The sequence below is a fragment of the Hetaerina americana genome, unplaced genomic scaffold (genome assembly GCF_022747635.1).
Source record: "Hetaerina americana unplaced genomic scaffold, ioHetAmer1.1.p SCAF_37, whole genome shotgun sequence".
Taxonomy (NCBI): domain Eukaryota; kingdom Metazoa; phylum Arthropoda; class Insecta; order Odonata; family Calopterygidae; genus Hetaerina; species Hetaerina americana.
The window spans coordinates 583,681-604,354 of record NW_027286952.1 but is presented as its reverse complement, the minus strand read 5'-3'; the positions used below and the strand labels follow the sequence as shown (position 1 = coordinate 604,354).

At 47.1% G+C, this 20,674-nt stretch overlaps 1 protein-coding gene across 1 annotated transcript in view; it reads right to left on the bottom strand.

Annotated features, from left to right (window-relative positions):
* The window catches only part of LOC139691536 (GTP-binding protein Di-Ras2), a 169,445-nt gene extending 150,598 nt beyond the window's left edge, over nt 1–18,847 (bottom strand). The window contains exon 1 of the mRNA XM_071589407.1: nt 18,572–18,847. The gene's annotated coding sequence lies outside the window, so the exon portion shown is untranslated. The remainder of the gene's footprint in view (nt 1–18,571) is intronic.
* Between the last annotated feature and the right edge of the window lie 1,827 nt (nt 18,848–20,674).

The window sequence follows — 20,674 nt, the reverse complement described above, 5'->3', positions numbered from 1 at the left end:
TATGATCCTCAGGACATCATGGGAGGTTTTCATGACCCCAAGTGCCGCCTTCGAAATCAAACCCACTTACCCTCTTTCTTCAACTTTTCACTTGACACCTCGATCGTTTTGAGGGATTGTAATTTATTCCCAAGGCCTTATTTCATTTGAATTCCTGCTTATCGTTTCCCGCCCCGCAGTCAACGTCCTCATTTGCCAGACAATTTGTGCGTCCAATTTGCAGAACTAGTAGTTTAAAGCATGTGACATCCTCCGCGCACTCTCTCCATCTCTCTCTCTCTCTCAATGTTCCCCGCGTCTCCGACCTCCTTCCTTCCCCACGCCTTCCCTTTCATTGCTCTGCACGGGACACCCGTTTCGCACTTTCCTTCTAATCTCTCGATATCCACGCTCGCACTGCGTCTCCCGACCCTCCTCCCTAAAGGGGTCCCCTGGAGAGGGCCGTGGAGAGGAGACGGAGGGCCCGTGAGGGAGGACTCGGGCGTCGCTCCGTCCTGGGTCGTCTTTTCATGACCTAGTTACTTCTTTCAATACTTGTCAGTTAGACTATTAGAGATTCGGAGGTATGGAAGGGAGAGTGTTGGTGTGTGGTGAGTGGCAGCGGGTGTAGAGTGGAGATTTGTGAGTGGCTTTCATATGGACGGAGGCAGGGGATGTTTGATTGCTGGAAAGATATATATATATATATATATATATATATATATATATATATATATATATATATATATATATATATACACACACTAAGCGGAATATAGCCCCACCAATTAGCGGCGCTGGTTGCCAGAGACCCAATGAGCCGTCTGTGCTTGGCAGATCGTCGAGCTGTGCGCATGGTGCCAGTTACGATAGTTTCTGTTGTCCATGTTTTTACTGTTTTTCGAAAGTGGAAATTGACGAAATCACGGAGCAACGAATCAACATCATGTTTTTTGGTATAGTGCGGTAAAAGTTATTAAGAAATAACGGAAATGTTGACTGCAGCTGTTTATGATGATAATTATCTGAAGAAAACGTCCGTTTTCAAGTGGATTAAGCGTTTTAAAGATGGCCGACATGATGGCGCGGATGATGCAAGGCCGGGATGACTCCTCCAACCACCTGTGTTGAAGATAACATTGATCGTGTGTGGTCCCTTGTCCTTACCGATCGTCGAAAAACTGTCCGAATGATAGCTGATGAACCAAATATAGGAAAATCAACAGTGACCACACTGTTTTGACCGAACGTGATGGATGGACCCTTCACCATGACACAATGCACCTGCACGTTCAGCATTGATTACTCGCCAGTTTATGGCAAATAATTCAATCACCTTGATCCTTGATCATCCTCCTTATTCTTATAGATCTCGCCCCCTGCAAATTTTTCCTATTCCCCCAAAATGCAAGAATGTGACGAGGGGACATATCACTAGGAAGATGTGGAAGACACAATAAAGCAAGAAACGACGAGAAAACTAAAAAGCCTAACTGCCGGGGAGGACTTCCAAGGTTGGTTTGAACAGTGGAATAGAAGATGGAATAAGTGCATAGCCATACGAATGGAGAGTACTTTGAAGGGGACAAAATCGATGTAGGCTAAATTTGCAAAATAAAATTTTTATGGCCTCAGATCGCGTATTTATTGAAGAGAGGAGTACACCATCTCTAGAAAAGATGCAGAGAGGTTTCAGGGAGAGTAATCAAGAGAGGAAATTCATCTCGAGGAGGAGGGTTGCGTATGAGGGGCTGAATCCACTTCCCATCGCGCAGCCTTTCAGTCAGCCTTCAGTCAATGTTTATCATTTAAAGGAGAAGGACTGGCGAGTTAGGATGAGGCGAGAGGAATTCGGAAGAGACTCGGTGCTGGATATTTATTGCGGCTACATTAGGGTAGGTGTGCTGAGGCAGAGAGGCCGATTGGAGACGGTTGGGAAGTGTATTGTGGACGGTGGAGAGTGGACCCGCGATTGAAGGCAGCGCTTGAAGGCATGAAAGGTACCAAGAAAAAGACCGGACCGATTGCATCCTGCGCAAACCGTTCAACGGATTGAAACGACACACAGTGCGCCATCTAGCGACACCTCTCATGACTAAAACGAGAGGCGTTGCGTTTGTTTACGTCGAATCGTTACGCAGCAGCAGTGGTACGTGTCTTAACCTGTTTGTTGCCGCGTGCAACGGCAGCAATGAAGGAGCTAGAGGAACAGCGTGTGTGGGTGAAATTTTGTTTCAAACTCGGTAAAATTGCTACGGAGACATTTGGAATGATTCAGCAAGCCTTTGCTAATGAAGCTATGAGGCGAAGCCAGTGTTTTGAGTGGTACAGTCGTTTTAAATCGGGAAGAAACTCGACCGATGAAGATTCGCGAACGGGGCGGCCTTCCACTTCGACATACGCCAGCCATGTTAACTTGGTGAACGGTTTGGTGCGGGCAAATTGCCGTTCAACAGTTAGGGAGATAGCCGAGGAAGTGAAAATTAGTTTTTGATCCTGTCAGACAATTTTGACAGACATTTAAGGTATGACGCGCGCCGCATTTAAATTCGTCCCGCGGGTGCTGACTGATGACCAGAGGCAAAAGCGTGGGAATATTTGCCAGGAACTCCTGGATCGAGCCAATGCCGAACCCAGAGTTTCTTAAAACCATCGTAACCGGTGACGAAACCTGGGTTTACGGTTATGATATTGAGACAAAGGCCCAGTCTTCTCAGTGGAAAGGTCCTCATTCTCCGCGACCGAAGAAAGCTCGCATGTCCCGGTCCAATGTGAAGGTCATGTTGGTAAAACCGTCAACAAAGATATCTACTTGAAGGTTATGAAGTGGCTGAGAGTCGTTGTGAGCCAAAAGAGGCCGGACATGTGGAGAAACAATGCATGGCGTTTCCACCACGATAACGCGCCGGCTCACACGGCGCTGATTGTGACAGAGTTTTTCGACAGAACCGGGATTCCCGTGATCCCGCAGCCACCCTAATCTCCAGGCGTGGCTCCATCAGACCTTTTTTGTTTCCAAAGTTGAAATAAATCTTGGAAGGGCGTCGGTTTGACTCTATTGCGGATATAAAAACTAATTGTATGGCGGACCTGAAGAGGATCCCTAAGGCGGCTTACCAGGTAGGGTTCGAGAGCTGGAAGAAACGTTGGCAAAAGTGCGTCGTCAGCCAAGGCATGTACTTTGAGGGCGAAACGTTCGATTAAGCTGTATCAGTCGAAATAAACAAATTATAAAATCAGTCCTGCCTTTTTTTGAATACACCTTTTAAAGCGGTGATTCTCTCTCGTCGGCGAATTGCAGGAAGAGACAATTAGTTGGTCGCCCACATTCTGCCATTCATGTTCACCATTTGGGAAACTCGAGAATCGCAAAAGTAATAAACATTCAGCTACTGATGTCAAATGGCACCCATTACATAAAAGTGACTCGGACTTGGATTCCAAGTTTCTTGAAGTCTCGCCAAACGGTGTCGATTACAAAGTGAATTGGCACACCAAGTGAATAATGGCGGAAGATGCCACACCTCCAAATTCCGGCGTCGCGTCGAAGTCATTCGCTATGAACATCAGCTCGTGCTCTTCGACGAGCAATTACCGCACGTGTGACCTTTCCCTTTCAGCCTTTTTATTTTATTCAGGTTTCCTCATCTGCTTTCCACGGCTTTGAGCCGAAGCAGGCATCGGATAACGGAATCGAAAGACCCAGAATGATTGTGCTTCTATTGAAGCAGTTGAATTATGATTAATATTTTTTATACCAGTGCGAGAATGTGTAATATCACTGCTGTTTTAATACAACAGCGCAACGGAATAAAAACTATCGCCTTTTGTTTTATAGTCCACCTGAATTACTTGACCGGAAAACGAAAACATTGCAAATTCCTTCCACGACTTTTTCTTGGCCGTCTTAAACAACGGATTGGTCTTTCTCAATCTCCATTTGGATATTGTATCGCTTCACTTTCAAGTGTCTTCCAAATCAACGACATTTTGTTTAGGCTCTTAGTAAGGCAGTCTGAGTAGTTTCATTTTTCCCGAATAGTTCGGCCGGATCCCGTCATGAATCGAGGTAAATCTCACTGATATCACGCGAAAAAATAATAAAATGGGCGATAAAGCCATCCGTGTATCACACTCAGTGCAGAGGAATCCCGGGATTGTTGTCTCCGAAAGTGGAGTTGCACGAAGAGACGCAATGGAATCAAAATACGCGTGAATATGACATGGAATTTTCTTCAGGAGTGAATTTGAACTCAATGCAAACAATCGAGACGCATAATTTTCTCGTTCAAAACGTTCTCGTCGGTCTCGTTCTCGGTCTCGTTCTCGGTCTCGTTCTCTGTGTTAGGCATTGTTTGGGCTTGTTTTTTCGAAGAAAAGGACGCCAATTATTTTCAAAGCAGATTTCACAGTCGTTATCAGTCCACCGCAATGTAACGTGTGAGCTGGGAAGCAGGTCGGGGTGGGAAGAAAGCCACGACCACGCAGTCGTAGGCTTGTGCCCATGGAGGAACAACAAAATATTACCCAGAGGAAAGAAATGCCCATAAATATTATATTCAATGCTATAATCGTCAGACATTAACTTTTATATCTGATTTTGGTGTCTCATTTCCTCGATACTAATTACATATTTCAATAATTCACATTCAAAAGCAACGTTGAGTATTCAGGCAAATAAAAATGTTTCTATCTTTTCAAATACTAAGATAGAGGCGGAATTCGCTTTACTAATATTAAATAGAGAATTAAATTGGATAATACTTTGGCCACGGAAGTGTTTTGTATCTCTTTAATTTAAAAGAGTGTGGTCCGAAATAACTTTTACGTCAAAATCTTTGAGGGAAAGCCAGATACCATCTTCGAACGAAATTGGTACACACAACATGGTAAATATTTTGTGAGTATATAAAAGATCGGCGAAATATTATAAATATACTCAAAGTACCAATTAAGCGTTGTTGTGTTATCTACCACCCCCCGCCACACGTCCTTGCGAGGTATGGTGTAGATGTAGATGTTTAATTATATGATCGCTCGCTGAAATGATAGCGTTGCCGGGCGTGTGCGTTTTGATGCACATAAAAAATAAAAACACAGGAAATATTTCTTAATTCTTAGATACATCGGGGTCTCTAATCAAATTCAGCAATGCAGTTCCTTTTATTAGAATTGACCACCGGCGGATCAAATAACTCCTCTTATACCCATGAAGGGTCACCGATTGTCTCAAGAGTGAGTGGCTTTGCCTTTTGCGTGCGACCCATGGGCGTGAGTGTATTTAGAGCTCATTTAGTTCGCATCCAATAAAACGTCAAGCTTGACAAATCCACATCGGTGAAGATTATTCTATCAGTTAAAGGAGATAATTGCGAGTGTTACCGAAATTAAATACTTAATAGTAATGGGTACAGGAACTCGGTATTGGGCAAAGGAAGAAATGATACTGAGGTTGGGACCTACAAAGAAACACTGAGGGAGGGAGGAGTTCTGCAGGAGACAGGGGTTAGTCATCAGCAACACTTCGGTTTGACACCGAAAAAGGCGCATTATGAATGGGAAATGCCAGGTGACTCAGAAAGGTATCAGCTAGGCACGGATTTTGGAACAGAGTGATCAATGTCGCGTAATTACCCGGGAGCGAATACTGACCACAATGTAGTAAATACGAAGTAGACATCTACATAATTACCCTCAAGCTGTTGCAAGGGCGGGTGGTAGGTTTTGATTGGTCATCACCCGTAAAAAAATATAAACCACATGAAAAAACCACAAATTAATTCCAATTTACACCTACAGAGACATATATTAGTAATGCATCACTTCTTTATCTTCCGATGAAGACAGTGCTGAATTCCGTCGAAACGATCAAGAAATTACGTGTGAGTGATCTTTTTATGTCTTCTTATATTGTTTGTTGCTGTCCAAGTTTGTTATTCAACACTTCCGTATTACTTCAACGAAATCATATATATATATATATATATATATATATATATATATATATATATATATATATGTATAAACACAGATGTAGATTTTTAGAAAATAGAGACACAAAGAAAGGACATTCACAGTTTGTTATTTGACGTTTCGACAGCTCGGCTGTCGTCTTCAGAATCTGAAGACGTATCGAAACGTCAAATAACAAATTGTGAGTGTCCTTTCTTTGTGCCTCTACATTCTAAAAATCTACAACTGTGTTTTTATATATTTGTGCGTTGCCGAAGAGTGTTCCATTTCGAAGATATTTATATACTTATATTTGCAGGGTCGCACCCAAAAGTGGTAGGACTGATTTTCTCTGGCGCGAACGGAGCAGTAGAGGGGGGTCTGCCTAGCAGGGTAAGGTGGAGGGGGCTCTTAGCAACAGACCGACACCAACCTCAGTCGCCTGCGGGCTGTCGTTGAGTGAGGACACCGTTTTTAGTGAAGCAAGTTTTTTGTCCGCGTCGAAAAACAAAATGAATCTGGATTTAGAGCAACGTTATTCAGTGAAGTTTTGTGCGAAACTCGGGAAGACGGCAACTGAGACCCTCGATATGATCAAGCAGGCTTATGGGGACACTGCCTTAAGCCGTCCCACAGTATTTGAGTGGCACAAGTTGTTTAAAGATGGTAGGGAGCTCGTTGAAGACGACCATCGCTCCGGACGGCCGTCTGCGGCAAGAACCGACACGAATGAGGACAGAGTGAGGACACTGCTGAACACAGACCGACGCTTAACCAGTGAATAAATTGCAGACCAGTTGGGTTTGTCTGCATCCAACGTCCAACGCATTATTTCACAGGATTGGCCATGCGCAAGGTGTGCGCCAAGATGGTGCCGAAAATTCTGCCGCGCCGTGACATGGCGCGCTCGTCGTCAGACAGCTCCTGGCCAAATACGGCGTTGCCACGTTGCCGCACCCGCCCTATTCCCCCGATCTGGCACCACCGGACTTCTTCTTCTTCCCCCTGATGAAAGGACAGCTCAAGGGACGACGTTTTGACTTGATAAAGGCCGTTCAAGAGGCTTCGACGAGGGCATCCCCAAAGAAAATTTCCAGCGGGCGTACGGGGAATGGGAGCCACGTTATACTAAGTGTGTATCAACTCAAGGAGCATACTTTGAAGATTATTAAGTCGATGTAAGTATATCGTCAATAAAATTCTTGTAAAAAAATCAGTCCTACCACTTTTGGGTGCAACCCTGTATATTTAAATGTGTGTGTGTGTATAATTATAGGGTAATCTACGGTTTAAGGTAGGTTTTTCGATGGACACAGCTACTAAATAAAACATTTTTTGGCTCCTAACAGGACACAAAATCCATCATCCTACACTACATCAGGTCCCTCTTCATCTCTGAGTATTTCCTTCCTCCCATCATCCCGTCCAACATCCCTATCCTGTTCCTTCCCTTTCCTCGTTTGGCTAACATTCTCCCATCTATCACATTCTTCAACATCCCACTGCCGGTCAACACCCCCTTCATCCACTTTTCCTGCCTCCATAGGATTGCTCCCAACAAACCCCTCTCTTCGCCCACCATACCAAGTACTTCCTCATTTGTTTTCTTCTCTGTCCATTTCACCTTCTCCATTCTTCTCCACACCCACATTTCAAAAGCGTCCAGTCTACGTCTATCCTCCTGCTTCAACGACCACGTTTCCCCGCCGTACATAGCTACGCTTTACGAGTCTTTTCTTAATATCCTTACTCAACGTCGCTCTCATCAACTCCCTCCTCCTTGTGAAAGCCTCTTTGCCTTGCGCAATTCTTCTCCTTACGTCCCTAATACTTTGACTGTGTTGGTCCAAAACACTTCCGAGATACGTAAACTGTTCTACCTGCTCTAGTTTTTGCCCTCCTATTTTAATGTTTAGCTTAGCCTTTTTCTTTCTAGAAAATCGCATAGCCTTTGTTTCATTCGTATTGATTCTCATCCCATATCATTCGTACTGAATTTTCAATTAACTCAGCAATGCTTGTAACCCCTTGGCTGACTGACAAACTAAAGCTTGGTCATCAGCAAACCTAACTGATTTTACGAATTCCCCGCCCACTTTCATTCCTACCTCCAGTTCTTCCCATGCCTTCCACTGCATACAGGTTGAAAAACAACGGTGATAATGGGCAACCCTGCCTTACACCTCTTCCTAACACTGCCCAACCGGACTCCCTGTTCCCCACGCGCACCTGAGAAGTCTGAGACATGTACAGGTTGCGGATCAGCCTCCTGTCCCTCCAATCTATTCCTATTTTCTGCAATATACTCATTAGTTTTTCCCAATTCACTCTATCAAACGCTTTTTCGAAATCTACGAAACAGGCAAATACCTCATGGTTGTATTCTATATTCCTCTCCATTAATAATCTCATTACTGCAATGGCATCTAGCGAAACTCTCCCCTTCCTAAACCCAAACTGATCATCCCCTAAGTAATCATTTGCCCTACTCTATATCCTTTTGTTTATGATCCTTAGAACAACTTAAGCTGCGTGGGATATCAAACTTATTGTCCTGTAGTCCTCACATGATATAGCCTTTACTTTTTTCGGAATAATAACTAAAACGGATCTCACAAAGTCTTCTGGCCAGATTCCTTCCTTATAAATACTACGAATCAGCCCATATAGCTTCTCCTCCTCCCACATTTTCCTAAACATTTTAGTAGCTCCGCAGGAATGTTATACACCCCCACGGCCTTATTTAATTTCATCTCCCTTAATGCCCTTTCCTTCTCATCGTCGAGTATGCCTGGACCTAAGCTATCTTCCTCTACGTCATGTTCCTTTTCAATGTCTAACTTTATTGGTCTAAGCTCTTTACTATACAGTTCTTCTATATATTCCTTCCATTTCTCTTGGATCCTTCCTGCGTCAACTATTACCGTACCCGCATTATCTCTAACTGTTAGCATAGACCTTCCTTTCTTACTTCCCGATAACGATTTAACTTTGCTGTACAGCGCACCGATTTCACCCTTCCTCTGCATACTTTCCATATCCTCACACTGCGTCTTCCACGATGCTTCCTTAGCTTTATTTGTTGCCCACCTCAATTTATTGTTCAACTCTTTGTACTTCATTTTGCCTAGCTCTCTGTGCACGTTTTTCCATTTGCTCCTCATCCATATTTGTAATCATCTCATCCGTGATCCATGGTTTCCTCGTCCTTATCGCGTTAACGGTCCCAATAGTGCCTTTTACGGCTTTAGAAAACCCTTCCTTGATAGTTTCCCATTTTTCTTCGATAGTAGTCAGCTCTTTGCCATCCTCCATGATTCTTTCTACAGCCTGTTAGTATTCCTTCCTTTTCAAACCATTTAATGCTTATACATTCCATTTTCTAACCGGCCGCCCCTGCCTTATCTTTTTGAAACGGACGCTACATTTCATAACAACTAAATGGTCCGCTCTCGGGAAGCCGTGCGAATTTATCAAACTGTTCGTAAACCTGTGTCTAACCAGGATATAATCTAGCTGATACCTCTCTGAGTCACCTGGTATTTTCCATGTATACCTGCGTCTTTTGTGGTTTCTAAACCATGTGTTGGTGATTGGCTAACCCCTGTCTCCTGCAGAACTCAACTGCTTTCTCTCCGCGGTCATTCCTCGTGCCTAAACTGTAGTCCCCGACATCATCACCATCTCTTCCTTCGCCTACCGTCGCATTCCAATCCCCCATCACTATCAAATGTTTCCCTGAAGGAACACCCACGATTATACCCTCTAATTGGTCGTATATCATATCGACCTCTTCCTCCGTATGGTTGCTCGGTGGCCTGTATACCTGAATAATAACTAAGTTCGTCGGTTCTACTTCATCTCTATTGTTAATATTCTTCCCATTACCTGTTCTATGTTTACTACGCTTCTTCCTACCTCTTCATTTAATAATATTGCAACCCCTCGTTGGCTCTGGCCCTGCCACTGTATATTATTCTATACTGATCACTCTAGTGATCCCCGCTATCCTTCCATCTCACCTCGCATAGACATAATATATATATATATATATATATATATATATATATATATATATATATATATATATATATATATTTCCCCTTTTCATCTATCCCTTAACATTATCTAATTTCCCTATCCTCATCATTGTCTTAGCATTCCACGTTCCCATTCTAACAAATTTGGTCTTCTTCTCCTGCATCTTCTGTCCTGATGTTGCTGGTTTTCCTTGCAAGGGTTTCGTTTCGTAGGATGACGACCGCGGAAGCCTTGCCTCTCCCGCTGCCGGGCACGACACACGGCCAATTGGGCCGAGCCCCGTAGTTGCCAGGACTCAATATCTCTGTTTTGTCCATTATGTAAATCTTGGGAATAATAATTGAGGTGGTTTCCCATTGCCTTCCTCCATAGTGTTTTTAACGTGACACCATCACTTACTGGCCGCCCCACTGGGGTCAGACGCCATTGCAGCCGCCTCACTGAGGAACAGACGCTGCGTGGACTATCTTTCGTCTGACTCCTAACCTTCGACCTATCTGGGTGACCCTACCAGGAGCAATTATTTTTACTCCCGCTAGGGGTCATCGGAACGCACAAGCTCTTCCACCACGTCAAGGTTGTAGTCCGGGAAGAGGGGATATAAATATATATATATATATATATATATACATATACTATAAACAAACATACAAATGCACATCTACCTACCAATATACCTTATGTTCACGCAGCGTTTAATCTTGTCCTCATTCGTAAATCTAATGTCTTTACCCTTCCAATAATCACTTCGATTTCTCCCTATTGTGATTCCTAATTGTCTGGGGGAAAGGACGGATATGTGTTCTCATCTGTACTGGAGTCTATCTACCCTTGCGTTATCTTTGTGTCTAGCCAACCTAAATAGTGAGAGGCCATAGTAATTCCTTTTGCGCCATAGATAAAGTCGTGTGTTCTGGACCTTTTCTAAAAGTCCAATTCTCGCTTGTTCTCTTCGCATATCAAGCGGCCCCCAGCCAATTTTCTCTGGAAGACCTGTCACGCTCGTCTTATTATCGCAACGTTTTTTCATGACTCTGGTGTATTTCCCCTGGACTTCATCTAATCCTTTTAGCAACACTTTTTCACAAAGATCCCAAATAGTTCGGCGTATTCCAAAAGTTGGCCTAACTAGAGTGAAATAACACCTCTCTTCAACTTTCTCATTACATTTCCCCACCTCCCGTTTAATGAAGCCCAGTTTCTTGAAAGCGGATCCGCATATTCTCCTGATATATGGTCTTCCCGTGAAAGTCGTGGTGCTATAGTCACCCCCAAATATTCAACTTGATCGGCCGCACTTAACACTCGACCCTCTATTTCATAATTTATGTCCTGCTGATAACTTTCGTTGCTCCATAATTACAAAACTGGGCATTTGCTAATGTTCAGTACTATTCCCCATTCCTTGCATCGATCCGATATTTTGTTCGGAGTCTCGAGAGACTAGCTCGCAATATGCTGTGGTCCTCATTTCCCTGCATACCACTGTGTCATCTGCAAATAATCTGACGTTGCTACTGAATGTGATTAAGTCAGTAATGTACTTTAAAAATAGATGTGGCCCTTGTACACCTCCCTGGGGAACTCCCGAAGTTACACCCAACTCGGTTTAGCACAACCCATCGATGACTAGAGTTTGCTTGCGATATGGCAAGTAGTTGCGAATAAAATTTAATGATTTCTCATTGACATCGTGTTAGAATTATTAGCGTTGACGTGCGTGTGACAATTTATTGTGCGGGGCTTAATCGAAGACTTTTTTGAAATCCAGAAAGTGTAACTTCCGATTAAAAAGGATTTAGCTGGGGAGGCGGTTTAAGAAATGAATTGTGGAAGCATTAACTTGATTGAAAAGGAAGGAGTACCAGCAAGCTGTAGAGAAAATCATGACTGAAGAAACGGAGCTGGGCACTATCGAGGAAAAATGTGAATTTATTGAAAGAGGGATATGGAAACCCGCAAAAGAAACTATAGGAACTGTTAATCGGGAAAGGACACGGAATACATGCATGGAGAAACGAAAGAAATAAATGGAAGAGTGTAAAGTGAAGGCTTAAGCGGTTTTAAAGTAATAACTGTAAACTAAGGAGGGAACTAATATGGGGAAATGAGGGTGGTGGAAGACGCAGTGCGAGGATATGGGGAGTTTAAGTTTGAGAGGTGAAGCGAGTGCGCTTTAAGTGGACGTGCGCCAGGAAAATTACTTTTAAACCAGGAAATATTCCAGAGAGGTGGAAAGAACGCATACAGATCTATAAGATCAAGATATTTGGCCACAAAGTTTGGACAAAGAGAGTATGGTGCAGGTGGGATTAGCTTTGGCACACTTAATTGCGAAATAGGATAATGATCAAGGGAATCGAAACCGAATTACGCCAAAGGGGATTAATTAAATACCTCAGACTCAAGGTTGAAGGAAAACGTGGACGCAAGAGTTTTGTTTGGTTATTTCATAGCATTATTGAGGAAAGAATTTTGCCGGAAGATTTCATTAGGTCAGTGTTATTTCCCATCAAAAAAAAGGGAAAGGTAACCACATGTGAGAATGATAGAAAAATGTATGATTTTTTATGAAGTTAAAGGCAGAATAACCGAGGGTCGTCAATGCGATGATTAATAGGAAGGCAAATAGTTTCCAAGGCAAATGATCAGTTTGGGTCCAGAAAGGGGAGAGGCAAGCGTGATGCCACACGAACAAACAAATTTATTACTAATAGGGAGGAACACCGATTACAATAACAATGCATTTTTTGTCTGACAGAATTCGTGGAGAGGCTTGATAGAGTGAATTGGTTAGAATATCTCGTTGAAAATAGGAATAGATTGGAGGGATAGGAGTCGTATCCGTGACCTTTGAATGTGTCTGACTGCTCAGGTGCGAGTGGCGGATAGAGACACGGAATGTTAGGGAGAGGGGTAAAGGTAGTATTAAGTTCAAAGATCGAGAAGAATATAGATTAGAATGTTTTTAAAAGTCTCTTAAAACCCTAATCGTGCGTTGCTGTTTTGTACACGCAGAAAAAATTGCCGTTGAAATAAGTCGACAGACTTTGATTGGAGGCTTTTGAAATATGGGTGTGGAGAAGAATGGAGAAAGTGAAATGGACGGAAAGGAAAAGGAACGAATTTTTTTATTATTGCATCCTGTAAAATATAAAGCTATATTTTCTTAGTTAACGTTAACATACGGTACATATGGACGTACATGCATAGCAAATATTTAAGCTCGTATACATGTATGTTTGTACTCTGCTTTTCCCAAGCTGTGTGATTTTTCGGGTACCAGTTCTTCCTGGGAGACCAAAGGTGGCAAAGGGAAAGGAATTGACCCCTCTACCCTGATGTGTGAATTTCACACGCCGTACAGGGCTTAGTGTTAAGTCTACCATCACTTACAAAACTGACCTTCGGGTTAATTACTGCGTTTATGATTTTCGTGTACTATATATATACCATATATGGTATATTCAAACATATATGTGTATGTATATGTACTAACATGTATATTTTATGTTAGTAATGGAATAAGGACAATTTGCACTTTTCCGCAGTTTATTTAACGTACGACGCGTTTCAACTCACAGAGTCATCATCAGGTACAAGACAAGGCCTTGTACCTGATGATGACTCTGTGAGTTGAAACGCGTCGTACGTTAAATAAACTGTGGAAAAGTGCAAATTGTCCTTATTTCATTATGATGAACTTCCACGACCTCAAGCCTGAATCTGTTGAATTTATGTTAGTGTACATACATAGTACGTACATATACTCTTGTGAAACATTGTGGGTTCCCCTTTATGATCACCTGTGACCGAGTGTACCCGTATTCGATTTCTCTTCTTATGAAAATGAATTTACCAGGCCACGGGCTCTCAAGGATTGTGGGCCACAGTAGGCCCCTGCTGGTGTTTTCTTACATGTCACTCAGCCTCACCAAGGTAAATTTATTTGAGATAAATGCATCCATATATGGTCGTCGTAGTGAAACCTCCATGCTAAATTTAAGAAGTTACTCGCTTAATTTGAATTGAAGACGGTTTTTGGTGATTATCGGTGATTTTTGACTGCTTCAGTGCCATATTTGGGCGATTTTATCGTAAAAAATCTGGCAAACGGACAGAGACAAATGGCAGTCAGAGGAATGGAGGTTGACATCGGGAAAGAGCGCAATTGCTCTTGCGGAGAGGACGAAAACAACATTAACATCATGCTTAGTGATACGAACATTTTCGTATTTCGTTGAAATAAAGTATTTGTTGATCCAAGGAGAAGAAATTGAAATGTATTGGTGGAAAGGGAAATTGCACTTCAGACGGAAAACAAACGCTTCAAAAATATTCCAAATGTATGACAGAAGTGTGGAATGCACCTTCGATGCTCAAAGAAGCTCAGATGTATTCTAATCATTAATACAAATGGAAAGCAGGAGAAGTCCTTGCTTGTGCAACATTTGATTGACCAGAGAAGAAATAATAATTGAAAGCAGTCCGGAGAACTAAAATACTAATTGCTTGTCTTATCAAAAGTGTCTCTATATTAACGGCGGCGTTCCTAATGGCTTTTTTCTGGCGACATTTTCTCGGTTATGGACAGATTTCGTGCGATGACTACCGCGGAAGCCTCGCCTCCCCCGCTTCCGGGCTCGACACGCGGCCGATTGGGCCGAGTCCTGTAGTTGCCAAGACTCATATTCTCTATAGTGTCCATCATTATGTTCTTGGGAATGGTAATTGAGATGGTTTCCCAATGCCGTCCTCAATAATGTTTTTAACGTGACACCATCACTCAATGGCCACCCCACTGGGGTCGGACTGAATGAAATGTACGTCCGCATATTCCTAACCTCCACCCACGCACCATCCCTCCACGCCCACGCACCACCACTCCCTGCCCACGCACCATCCCTCACCCCCTCGCACTAACACTGGCGCGCGCGCGGAAGTGGACTGGTAGTAAGTGGCAAAGGGACTTCTCCCCGAAGGCTAGTGACCACAATGGCCGAGAATGGCCCACGCCCGGGTGGTCGCTGACCCACCCCGCCTAATCCTCGCCGATGTTTCCCCTGGCGCCCATCCACTCTTTCCACCTCTCGCTCTCCAACCGACGCCCTCGCCTGGTTCCCATCGGGTGCCGTCCAAATCCGCACCCGACGGCCGAAATTACTTCCAAAGAGATTCACTTGGTTAAAGGTGGTAGCGATTTCGGAATCGCTACCACCTTTAACGGTGCGATGCGAAACTGCGCCTCTTACTAATGACAAGAGAATTCTTATTAACAAGTTACTTGTCCGGCAACACTTAAAAACACTAAAATATCTTCCACAAATATATTTAATAGGTAAAATTTTCCTTACAAATATAAAAAAAACACAGTATAATATTATAATTTTTAAAACATGCTAAAATATCAAGCTTAATTTTTAGACTCGCGTCCTCTTCACATTCAATAACAGAAAACAACCACTCAAATTTAACTGTGGAAATCAGGTACTTTATAAGTAATTTGGTAATTTTCATGCATTGAACGGAGAGTTCACCACCTTATACGACTGATCGGTAATTCAATGTTGTGATATTTTGAGCCCCATCGATGAGGTATCCGAACAAAGTTTAGTAAGTTTGAATATTACCCAATGAACACAAAAGAAGGCTGAATTAAGCTTGAAAGTGGCGAGTTATTTCGCGAACGGATCCACCAGAGTGACGACGAACTGCGAATGTGGTAGTCAACAGCGCCACGTGTTTATTTCCTATTTCCCACTGCTTGGAGGAGGCTCATTTCCGAACATGTGCTCGCCACATGAACTTCCGCCTCTCCCAGGGCCGCAACGAATTCCTCCCTTCGATTGGCCATTCGGTGTTGTCATCCCCGAAAAGGAGGGAGCAATCACTAGTCTAAGGGGGGGGGGGGCGTCGTCGATTTCGAACAATTCGGATTCCAGCGCGGGAGATGCTCCCCCCCCCCCCATGCCCTCCTTCCCTTGGGCGAGGGAGCAAAGTGGTGGGACGACGACACCACTCTTCCGTTTAAGATACTGTATGAGAGCGCCAAGGCGGGGACTATTTGCCGAATGTAAGGCTCGTTAAGTATTGGCCATTGAAGCTGCGACATTTTTCAAAGACTTGTGTTATTTGCGAAATGTGCATTGGTATTTCGACGAAAAAAAGCCCCGAAAAGAAATCAAAGTGGACGACGGACGAAGACGGACAAAGCGGCCGAGTCACGTGTCCGAAGGCGGAGCGAGGCGGGCTCTTCGCCGAGGGAGGAGGCGGGTGAATTGGAAATCGATATCCGTGATGGGGACAGCGGAAGCCGTATGCCCGGCGACGCCGCCGACGGCAGAGTGGGGCGCGGACCCTTACTGACCCTCCCTTCCATCAAGGAGCTGGCACAAAACACGGAAGGGTGCCTCGGGAAGCGGGCGCCCAACACATGCGACTCGAGAGGGTCGTCTGCCGGTCGAGAGAAACCGTCCGCCCCGCCACGCACAGCCACGGGTGACCCGCGGGGAATCAGATGACCTTTGCCCTTTGGTCTCCGGAGGCGGTCGTCCTCGCCCCTCCCCGGTACCGCGGGTGCCTCCGCCGGGTCGCCGCCCGAACGAAGGGGGAGGGGCGCGGCCGGAGATCCGGAAGCCCGCGGTGGGATGCGCTCCCTCGTGGCGCGATCCTCTCCGTGTCTCGAATGCGAGGCGTGGGCGTCACGCGACTGACCCCCGGGCCCCAATCGGGCCTCAATGCCGATTGATCGGGTGAAGTGCTCGCTCGCGGGCTCTCTCCTGGGGGTGGTCGGGGTCAAATCCTCGTCGTCGGCACCCCTCGAGGAGTTTGCCGGAGCGGAGACGCCTCCGTGGACACCACCCCGGGGGATGATGGCCCACCAGCGAACACCGCAGGGGAGCACCGAGTCCTAAGGCGCCCGTTGGAATGCGGGGGCGTGCGTGGCCCACCCGTGGCCACTCGGCGGTCCATCAGGGGGCGGGAGCGCCATCGAGAGAAGACTCAATTTCTGCGGTCGGCACTCCCTCTTTCGAGAGCGCCCCTCCCGTGGGGTCTTCCCACGGGAGGGGTCCACGGCTATTTCGCCGTGGGGTCCGCTCCCACCGCCATACGTGATTCCCACGCGGGAAACGACACCAGCGAACTGAGGGTGCGTGAGTTGCGGCCAAAACGAAGGGTTGGGTATGGATGCACCACCCTAACTGGTCCTTAAACGTTATGCTATCTCGGCTAATTCGTCTTTGTTGGTTGACGTTCCCTTCTCTAGCTCATATGAATGGCGCTCGGTTCACCGAAGAGGGAGGGTGTGGTGGGAGCCGAAATGATCGGAGGGACGATGGTGCGCGCGTCCTGCCACTTTGGAGGCGTGCCTCGTGGTGCTCTCCCCCTCTACAACTCGGACCATGCACGGGGGTACCACCTATCCCCCGCCGCAAAATCCCTCTTCTATGACTCTAATAACCTTCTTCCTTTCTCAAAGTTCTTCAATACTTCGGAATGGCAATGGAAAATCGACTCTTTTCAGGTTAACCGAGATCGCAACACGATGGGTGGTGCTCAGGAAATAACTGGTGTGCGTATAATATACTATATATTGCCGTGGCGTCCTAATGGCGACTAAAGTCTATGTTGGCTCACTCGGTGGCGTTCGTCTGCAATTATTCTGCCGCCAGTCGGAGTGCCTCTTTGCTCGACGAGTGTTCGCGTCTTTCGGAAATTAGCGAGATACGAGGGAGGAATAGGAAGAGAGAGGGAGAGAAAGGAGGGAAAGAAAGAAGGATGCAGAGAAAGAGGGAGGAATAGGAAGAGAGAGGGAGAGAAGGAGGGAGGAAGGGAGGGAAAGAAAGAAGGATGAAGAGAAAGAGGGAGGAATAGGAAGAGAGAGGGAGGGAAAGGAAGGAGGAAGGGGGGGAGAGAAAGAAGGATGCAGAGAAAGAGGGAGGAATAGGATGAGAGAGGGAGAGAAAGGAGGGAAGAAGGAAGGGAGAGAAAGAAGGATAGAGAGAAAGAGGGAAGAAGAGATGAAGAAAGAGGAAAAGTATGAGGAATGAATAGATAGAGGGAGGATGAGAAAGAGGGAGGAAGAGATAGATGAAGAGGAGGAGGGAGAAAGAGAAAAAGAATGAGGAATGAAGAGATAGAAGGAGGAAGAGATAGAGGAAGAGGAGGGAGGAAAAGAGTAGGACAGAGAAAGAGGAAGAGAATGAGGGAGTAAAGTAAAGAGAAGAGGAAGATAGAGAAACAGGGCGGAAGACATAGAGGGAGGAAGAGAAAGGAGGGAGAAAGAAAAAGAGGGAGAGAGATATAGAAGGATAGAGTCTGAGGCGGTGCACGAACGGCGGCGCCATCTGGGAGGTACGGATGTGGTGCGGTCGCAAATGGACGCCGACCAATGTCGAGTGGTGCGCGTGCGAGTGTCGCCCGCTGGATTCGAATTGGGAGCGGTGCGAGGAGCGCGGCAAGGGGTCACCGGTTTGCTTGCTGCCCACTATCACACGTGACCCCATTGACATTGGCACCCGACGTGCTCGATCCTCGCTGACGGAGGGAAGGGCGCGGGGGCGGGGTGGGTGGGAAGGGAGAGGTTTCGTGCACGGACCTTTGCGAGAACGGCCCTAGACGTCCCTCGCCGCCCTCACCGCGATGCACGTGGTGGGCGCCATGGCGCGCCCTCCCCGCGCCGACGGCACTACCGCTCGCTCATATCCACTGCGCACCCACGGGGTGGCGAGCCCCTCGCTGCCGGGCGTCGGCCGTGCCACCCCGTGGTGCGCGCGGTCCTCCTCCTGCTCTCGTCGCCGCGGCGCCGTCGTCGGGTGCGTCAGTGGTGGGCCCTCGACGACACGTGCGTGGCTCGATGAATGGGCCGCCACGCCCTCCCGCCTCTCCCCGCCGCCACGCCCCCCCCACCCACCCTTCCGCCGGCCACTCCCCGCCGAGGAGGGCGCGCCCCAATCGCACCCCCTCCCCCTTCACTCGTGCACCCGCCCCCTGCACACGCACCGTGGCGGCCACCCACTCACTCACTCACACACACACGCACGTACCCACTCCCACTCCCGCTCACCCCTCCTCCTCTTCCAACTTGGACACACGCGCACACTCGCACGCACTCCGAGGTCACCCACGCGATCGCGGCGGCACGTGACCCCCTCCTCTTCCCCCCGCCCCGCCCCCCCTCGCTCTCCGCCCCTGGGGGCGCCCCGTCGAGGAGGGCGTGCGTGAGACGCGGACACGCGCCGAGGGCGTCTCGAGGAAACGGACGACGCGGACGGCGAAGACGACGGAGCGATGTGACGGCGACAACGGAGCGATAATCTCCGCCTCGCGCGACAGCGGCGGCACGACTCGCCTCCGACGCGGCGGCGGCGGACGATCCGGAGGACTCCCTCCTCCCTCCCTGCCTCCTTCCCTATCTCACTCCCTCCACCCCTATCTCCTCACTCGAGAGCGCGCGCACCGACACACACACACACACATCCACCCCCCCCCCCGCCTTTGCGTACCGGGGTATCCTCCCTCCGCACCCCTCTCCCTCGCCCGCCGTAGAGGGAGGGGGGGATCTCTCCCTTCGTGGCCCCCGCTCACGTGGGCTCGACCCCCGTCCGTCTCCAGTGGTGCACGCACGCACGCCGCCCCCTCCGTTCATCGGCGCTCCCTCATGGCGGTGCGCCCCGCACTCACTCCTCCGACAGAGGGAGGGACACGGGCGCGGGGAAAGGGACGTTTGTCGTCGGCATTTCTGTTCTGCACCCACGGGGCAGCATGTCCGGAGAATGCTTCGATCTTTTGATCTCGCACGTGTTCGCCTTACGTTCACTTGCACAGCACCGCGACCACTTGTTCCATTCGTGTGTCTCGGGCACTTTCCCCCTTCCCGGCGGCAAGCGTTGGGCTCCCCCGCCGGGCGTCGCTTCGCTTTGAGGAGCGGTCAGGGGTCCGACCCCCCCTGCCTGATGCACATCCCGTCGTTGCGGGGGCCGGGAGAACTCCCGAAGACGGCGCGCTGATCGGAATCCCCTAAAAATGGTACGAGCAGATGTTCGATTCGTTTTGTTTCGAATCGAGGTCTCAAATAGCGATCTTTTGGCGAACGGAAACTCACTTCCTTGTTCGACTGCTCGACTCAATTAATTCGAGGAAAATTTGTCTCGACTCTCGACACTTTTCTGCCTCTTGATTCGTCTCCGTTGATGGAGTGTCCTTTGCTGATCTGAGCGCATGAAAGAAAGCACCCCACGCGGTCAGCCTTCGCGACTTTCTCTTGGGGTCCAGGCAACGTCTTCATTGTCCCGATAACAAGATAATGCTTAAATAAGCGATGACATATGACAACATTTAGTAGTAAATATATGCCAGTACGATTATTTATAACCCCTATAAAATTGAGAGAATTGGTAAATCTGAAGTGGCCCAGAACTCCTTGGTTTGTTTCCGTCTTTGAGAAATGTCGACGATGTTGCTGTCAGGGCGATCGAGAGTCGATGCCGTCCGTGATGGCTGCGCTGGCGGCTGAATAAATCTCGGAGGGTCACCCCTGGGAACAGCACCCACTTTGGAGTTTTTCTTTTTCTCAGCATTTCCTCCAACTTAATTAGATGTTATGGGCGACCCAACCGGGAATAAATATCATATCTTCTGCTGACAGTGTTTCCGGGGTCATCAGAACACACAAGCCCTTCCACCACGCCAAGGTTGCAGT